This window comes from Lolium rigidum, chromosome 1, assembly GCF_022539505.1.
Source record: "Lolium rigidum isolate FL_2022 chromosome 1, APGP_CSIRO_Lrig_0.1, whole genome shotgun sequence".
NCBI lineage: Eukaryota > Viridiplantae > Streptophyta > Magnoliopsida > Poales > Poaceae > Lolium > Lolium rigidum.
Window position 1 is genome coordinate 252,041,299 of NC_061508.1, and position 6,922 is coordinate 252,048,220.

Genomic DNA, 6,922 nt, shown 5'->3' on the forward strand with positions numbered 1-6,922 from the left:
GCTTGGATCCGGATACTTTATGGGCCTCCACGGATCCGGCCTCCTTCGTAGGTCGGTTAGGATCCGGCTTCCTGTTCCTGGGCTGGACTTCATCCTTCATGATCTACAGCAACTGGGCCGCTCGATGGGCCACATGCCTCACCACCAACTATGGGCCACCCGGGCTTGCCGGATCTAGGCCATGCCGTTGTATACCCATAAAGTATACCTACAACAGTAGCCCCCGAAGTTCTGCGAGATTCATCATTCCTCCGACTTCATTCAGCTCGGATCCGAAGAGAATCTTGAAGAGCTTCAAAACTTTTACTTGATTCCGGGTTCATTCACTCGAAAATCCTTCATCTTCAGATTGGGTATTGCAATGGAGATTCCACTTTTCCCGCGTACAACCTCCTTATTTCCCGCGCTAAATTTTCGTAGATGCAAATCTTTAGCCGGAACTTTCGGGAGTGCATGGTTAAGTTACCTCCACGTCGTTTTACCGCACTTGAACTAAGACACGTGTCATCCATCCAACGGTGCGACCGTTCCGTTTCCACCATTGGATCCGAATCCCGAATCTCCGCGAGTGGCCTATAAATACCCCACGGTTCGGTAATTCTTCATTGTTTCACCGCATCTCACCATTTCATCTTCTTCCTCGCGCCGCGCCGCCCGACGGATCTCAACTCCGGCGAACCTTCCTTACGGGAGCTTCACGCGCCGCCGCCTCAAGCCTCTCCTCCAACCAAGATTGCCACGGTTGATCAAGAAATCAACTCTGCCGCCAATTCGTGGTCATCGGGGGCTCAAAACCGCCAGTTCATCAACCTCTACTTCGCCGGAACTTCGCCGGACCGTCGCGCCATTGCCGGTACGTGTACCGGTCTTGTAGAAGAAGAAGTAGTTGTAGCGTAGATTTTCCGGTTACTCAACTTAGCTCGCATGGGTGCAGCCGGAAGCATGTCTCACGGTTCTCCTCACTGCACTGGTAGTTCTCCGAGTAGCCCGGATCCCAGTGCCGTGGAACCTTTTTGCCCGGATCCCATTGCGTATCTACCACCATATGTTTCCGACGTTAGGCTTGCTCAACCATTCTCCGCCTCTTCCAGTACTTTACTAGGCCGGATCCCAACAGCCCAAGAGCTCGAAGAGGAGCTTCAAGGCCAAGCTAGAATGGCAGCCAAGGTACAAGAGGTGGAGAATAAGAAAGCTTCCAAGGCCCGGAGCCGTGAGGGGGTGCGGGGTCAATGGTGGCCCTGCGAGACAACTGACGCGGAGCTCCGAGAGCTTCAAAACGAAGGCATGATCTCCGAGCATTGGAGTTTCACGCGCGACTCCGACATTCCCAATCCCGACGCGGACGAACGCGTCATGACAAAGGCGTGGGTCGAGCGCGGATTATCACTCCCTTGCTCGGAGTTCTTCCTCTCCGTCCTCGACACGTACGGGCTCCAGCCCCACAACATCTACCCCAACTCCTACCTCCTGCTCTCGAACTTCGCAACTCTCTGCGAAGGGCATCTAGGGATCCGACCTGATGTCAAGCTGTGGCAGTTCTTTTTCCGAGTGAAGAAGGAGACGAAGGACAAGGCCATGCTGAACTGCGGGAGCATGACTTTCATGCTCCGACCTGGCCGTATGTATCCGCCTCACGATTCCCACGAGTCCGTCCGGTACTGGAACGCCGGATGGTTTTATGTGAAGAACGCGTCTGTTCCGAACGTCCACGATGGACTCCCGCCCTTCAGCAACACGCCTCCGGAAGAATTGGCGAGCTGGAGCTTCATCCCCACGCTTGCCCAAACACCCATACTAGAGAAGGCCGCGCGGAGGATTTCCTGGTTAGTTCATGATGGACTAACCGGGGCTCAGCTCACCCTCAGCTGGTTTACCCGGAGGATCCAGCCCCTGCGCTACAACGCACGCCTGATGTCGCTTACACTGGGGCGGACGATCTCCTCCGAGTCACTCGCCACGATCTTCCGGCCGACTCCCTCAAGAGAAGGTTCAAGACGTTGGTGAAAATTCCTAGAGGCCAACAGGTCCCGGAACTGATCAAGGATATTAGCACACATGACAAATGTCCTCCGGTAAGCACTTAATCCTTCGCATTCCTTTATCCTTTCATAATCTTCTAAGTGTTTAACTTGTTCTGCTCACCCTTTTCGCAGCTTGACTCTTTGGCGGAAGAAAACCTACGCACCATACTCCGAGTTCCCGTTAGCGGTGACTCGGTGGAAGAGGATCCGGAAGACCCTGAGGAGGAAGAAGAACGAGTGCCCCGAAAGGCTGCTCCTCGACCTTCAAAGCGTCCCCGCGCCAAAGTATCTGGCTCCGACGCCGGAGGCAGCGGTGAGGCTTCCGCCAAGAAACCCAAGGTGGTCAAACCACCTCCGCTTGACTCCAGGAAGGCGGAGTGCCAGCGCCTGAAGATGCTTTCGACAGCGGGGAGACCCTCACGTCCCAACATTCCGGGCGCAGCGTAAGCTTCCGGGCAACATGCGTTGTTTATCTTGGTAAGCTGTGTTATGTATACTTTCCTTTTACTTGCTCACAGGAATCCGAACCCTACCACCGCGCGGACCAATGTTCAGGAGCATATCACTAAGTATATGCAGAAGAAATCTCCCGCCGTTGGTCCTTCGACGCCAGTTCCGCCGAGCGCTCCACAAGCCCCCCTGCAGCCTTCTCCTCCTCCCGCGGACCAGTCTCCAACTCCTGCCGCACCCACTCCGCCGGAAGTAATTCCGGTTAGCTGCGACAGAGTGAGCGGAGATGGTTCCGGCGGCAAGGGTCCCATCAACGATGAAACTGAAGGACGAAACCAAGGGGAGGCAGAAGTTAATTCCTCTGGCAAAACTGAAGCCTCCGCAGGTGATATGGTCGTTTTCCCCAAAAACTTTGGAGATCCGGCTGATCTTACTTCCACCCCGAAAGCCTATACCACGAAGTTTTTTAACAAACTAACGGAGGCGGAGAAGTGGGAGCTGGAGCAAGATTTGCTCAATGCTATGCTGAACAATGCCTGGGGCAAACCGGACGTTGAAACGTCGGAGATCCAGGACGTCAAGAAAAACATTGGCGAATTCTTCGACAAGATTGTTTGCAAGCAAAAGGTAACTCCCCAGTAGCCCCCAAGTATTTAGGCGGAAACTTTATCAGTTAGCGTCTGAATACTTTTAGAGAACTTAATCTGAAAGGAAAGTTTGAAATGTCGTGGTAGCCCCCAAGCATGATGGCGGAAAAAATTTCTAGCGACAAAACCATGATGGCGGAACTCACTCCATTTCTGACTGTGTTTGCAGGAACAAAAAGCCCTGCATTACGAGTTGCACAAAAACATTGCGCTGCAGCGTCGTGTGACCATCAGCCAGGCGGAGAAAATCCAGTGCTTTCAAGCGGAGAATGCGGCTCTGAAGAAACAACTTTCAGAAGCTCAAGGTTGGTTTCCGATTGTCGTGGATGTGACCACGGCAGATGCTACAGGGGGTAGCACTTCGTTGATGTGAGGGGAAGGGAACATCGCCATCTACGGGTCGAGGTGCAAGAGACGCAAGGGTTTTACCCAGGTTCAGCCCCTTCGGAGAGTAAAAGGCCTACGTCCTGCTAGATCTTTATTGCTCAGTGGAGAATTACAATGGGGGGGCTCGGTCGGCGGCTACGCCTAGAGCTTACAAAGGGAGATTAGATCTCGAATCAGGTGTCCTCTAGGGTTTAAGCTCGGGGGTTTATATAGGCACCCCCGATCTAGGGTTACATGGAGATAACTCCGAATCGTATCAGTTGCTACTAATCCGGGATTCGTTAACCCTCTTGCAAGTAATCTCTTTATCCAGTCACGCAGATCTCCTCCTTGGGATCACGGCCCAGTCGCCTTAGGGCCCAGTCGCTTGGGCGACTGGCGGTCCGCCTGGGCCTCCGTCTTCACGGCGAGTGGGACTGGCGACCCACCCCCTATGGGCATATCCCCATCAGTAGTCCCCGAGCGCGGTGGTGATGAAGCGCGGATCTAGAGCAATTCTTGGAGAGGCACAGTGATGGATCAAGGTGAATCGCCACCGGGCTCCCAAAGATAAAGTTGCGGGTTCGATGCCAGTCTCCAATCGCCAGAACTTGGTCAGTCAGTCGGCGTATGACAGTCGGCGTTAGCCAGTCGTCGTTGGCAAGTCGGCGCACATTCACCACAGAGACACGTGGAGGAGCCAACGGCTAGATTTCACGTTGACCGAGGCATGAACCGTTTGCATGTTGTTGACCGTTGGGCCTGACGTGACCACTAACGGCTAGTTTAACGGCTATTCAGCCGGAGCCGGCGCAGATCTTGACCGTTGATTGCGGGGCGGCGATTCCGGGACGAATTAACGAACGGATTTCATCCTTAATCTGGGCGAGTGCGGGCGGTATAAAGGGTTGCCCCTGGGATTAGGGTTCACCACTCCTCCGCACTCTTCTCTCATCTTCTCCTCATCTCATCCTCATTCCAAGCTCCACACACATCCATGGCGGCGAAAGGCTGGGGCAAGTCGAAGGTCACGCGGGAGTCTCTCCTCCCGTACGTCGCCTCCGGGGTCATCCCGGAATTCAAGCAAGAGCGGTGGCGAGTTCCGCCGGCGAACGAGGTGGAACCCCTCCCGCGGCCCGGGGAGTTCGTGATCTTCCTGAGCTTCCTCGACCGTGGGTTCGCTCTCCCCACCTCTGATTTCCTCCGGCAGTTGTTAGCCTTTTACAACATCAAGGTCTCCGACCTCGGGCCGCACAGCGTCCAACAGATTTCGCTGTTCGTGGCGCTGTGCGAGTGCTACTTGGGCTGTCCGCCCTATTTCCCACTGTGGGTATCGATCTTCCATGGGCGGGCGACTCGGGCCAGCAAGAGCAGCGAGGCGCTCATCCCGAACGGCGGAATCACCTTCCAGGTGAAGTCCGGGGAAAGCTTCATCGACATGGCGCTCCCCAAGAAGGCGCAATCGCAGTGGCGCCGCTTCTGGTTCTACGCCAAGGAGTACACTCCCCCCGGCGAGGTCTGCATTCCTCAGTTCAGCCCCGAGCCCAGCATCCCGCGACGCCTCAACGTCCGGTCGCTGCCGCGCGAGCAGGAGGAGGTGGTGAAGGAGATGCGCCAGGCGATCCAGGCGCTGAAGGATAGCGGCCTGACGGCGGTTAATGTGTATAACTGCTGGCTCGGCCGGCGGATGATCCCCCTGCGGTGCCGAGCTCACCCCATGTGGGAGTACCGGGGGCAAAACGACTGTACCCGGTCGACGGCGACTGAGTGGGACGAGAGCGAGTACCGGAAGGCGCTCGCCAAGATCACCACGGCCACCTTTACCTCCTTCGAGGACGGCCTGCAGCCCTATTCCGAAGATACCCCGGCGCCTCAGGTAATGCTTTGTACGGTGGCTCCACACGGCTTGGCCGCATTTCTTCTCTTCTGACTTGTTTCCTTGATTCGAATGTAGCGCTGGCAGAAGATCACTGACCACCTTCCCCCCCTCGCCGGGAAGGAGCCTCCGAAAATGACCGAAGGCGAAGAAGAAGAGGTCGACGACGAGGAGGAGCGCACCGAGTCGGACTCCGAGGCGCGGGACTTCATCAGACTCCCGCGCGGGTTGAAGAGGGGTGCCGGGTCCTCGTCCCAGGGCGCGGTTGAAGAGGAGGCGACCTCTCGCCCAGAGGGCGAGGAGGAGCCTTCCAAGGAAGAGGCCGAGCCGCTGTCGAAGCGATTGCGCCCCACTCTCCTGGAAGGTTCCATGAGGCTTCAGCGCCCCTTGAAGGACGCGATCGATGCGGGAGCTCGGGCCGGCCCAGGCGTAAAAGCAATCCCCACGGTGAGGTAAGTGCTCCTCATCAAACTTGTTCTCTTTGTGGCGAGATTGGGTGTCGACTCACCTTGCTCCCCTGTAGGTCCAAGAAGAAGACCTTGGCGAAACCAGCCACAACTGGGGCGGTGGCCACAAGGGCGGCTGAGGCGAAGAAGAAAGCCGCAGAGAAGAAAGCGGCGCCCTCCGACCTCGGGGGCGCGGGGTCGGCTCCGGAAGAGCCCGTTACCGCGAGCCGGGCTGAGAAGGCGGGCGCCAGCCACGCCGAGCCCACCGCCGAAGTCTTCCCCCTGCCCAGCATGGTTTGCGGGGGTACGGCGAGCGCAGCGACGGGACCGGACGCTGTTCCGCCCGTGGTGGAGGAGGAGTCAGCAGGCATTGGGTCGACCGAGGGCCGGAAGGTGCCCGAGGTCGAAGAAAACGTTGTCGAGGAGGGCGGCCTCTCGGAGCCGCTGAAGGAGCGCCGGACCAAGGCTGCTAGGGACCGAGCCCCGCCAAGCGACGCCGACACGCGGACGGGCGAGGTGCCGTCGACTGAGGCGGTGATGCAGGCGGGGGAAGCGGCCGAGTCGCGACATCCACCGCCCTCTACCTTGACCTTCACTGAGCTCCACACGGCGCTTGGTGAAGCACACGTGGTGAGTATCTCTGTATTCGCAGTCCAGTCACCCCCAGTCCCCGAGGGTCGACTTGGTCTGAAAGGGCGAGTCGAGTCTCCTTTTGTCTGTCTGGACTTCTTTTTATCGCCCTTGACATTGTTTTTGGATTTTTGCAGGCGGAGGTTAAGCGATTGACCGCGCTCGTGGAGGAGGCGGTGCAAAAGAATCGGAAGCTCATTGCTCTAGGCAGTAAGTCATGCCCACTCGCCTTCCTCTCTCGGTAGAGCTGGCTCTGATGATACTCCTCTTCTCACCGCCCTCTTTTTTGTAGCAGAGGCGCAAGCAAAGGCTCTTGCCGAGGCTCGGGAAGGATTTGTCAAGGAATCCTTCTACCGCGAAGCCGAGTTCCGGGCGCAGCAGGCCGAAGAGTCCCGGAAAAGGGCGAAGGCGGAGGTGGCGGAATTGACGAAGGTCTTGGAGCAGAAGGGTCGGGAACTGGAGGATGTCATCGCTGAGTACAAGGCG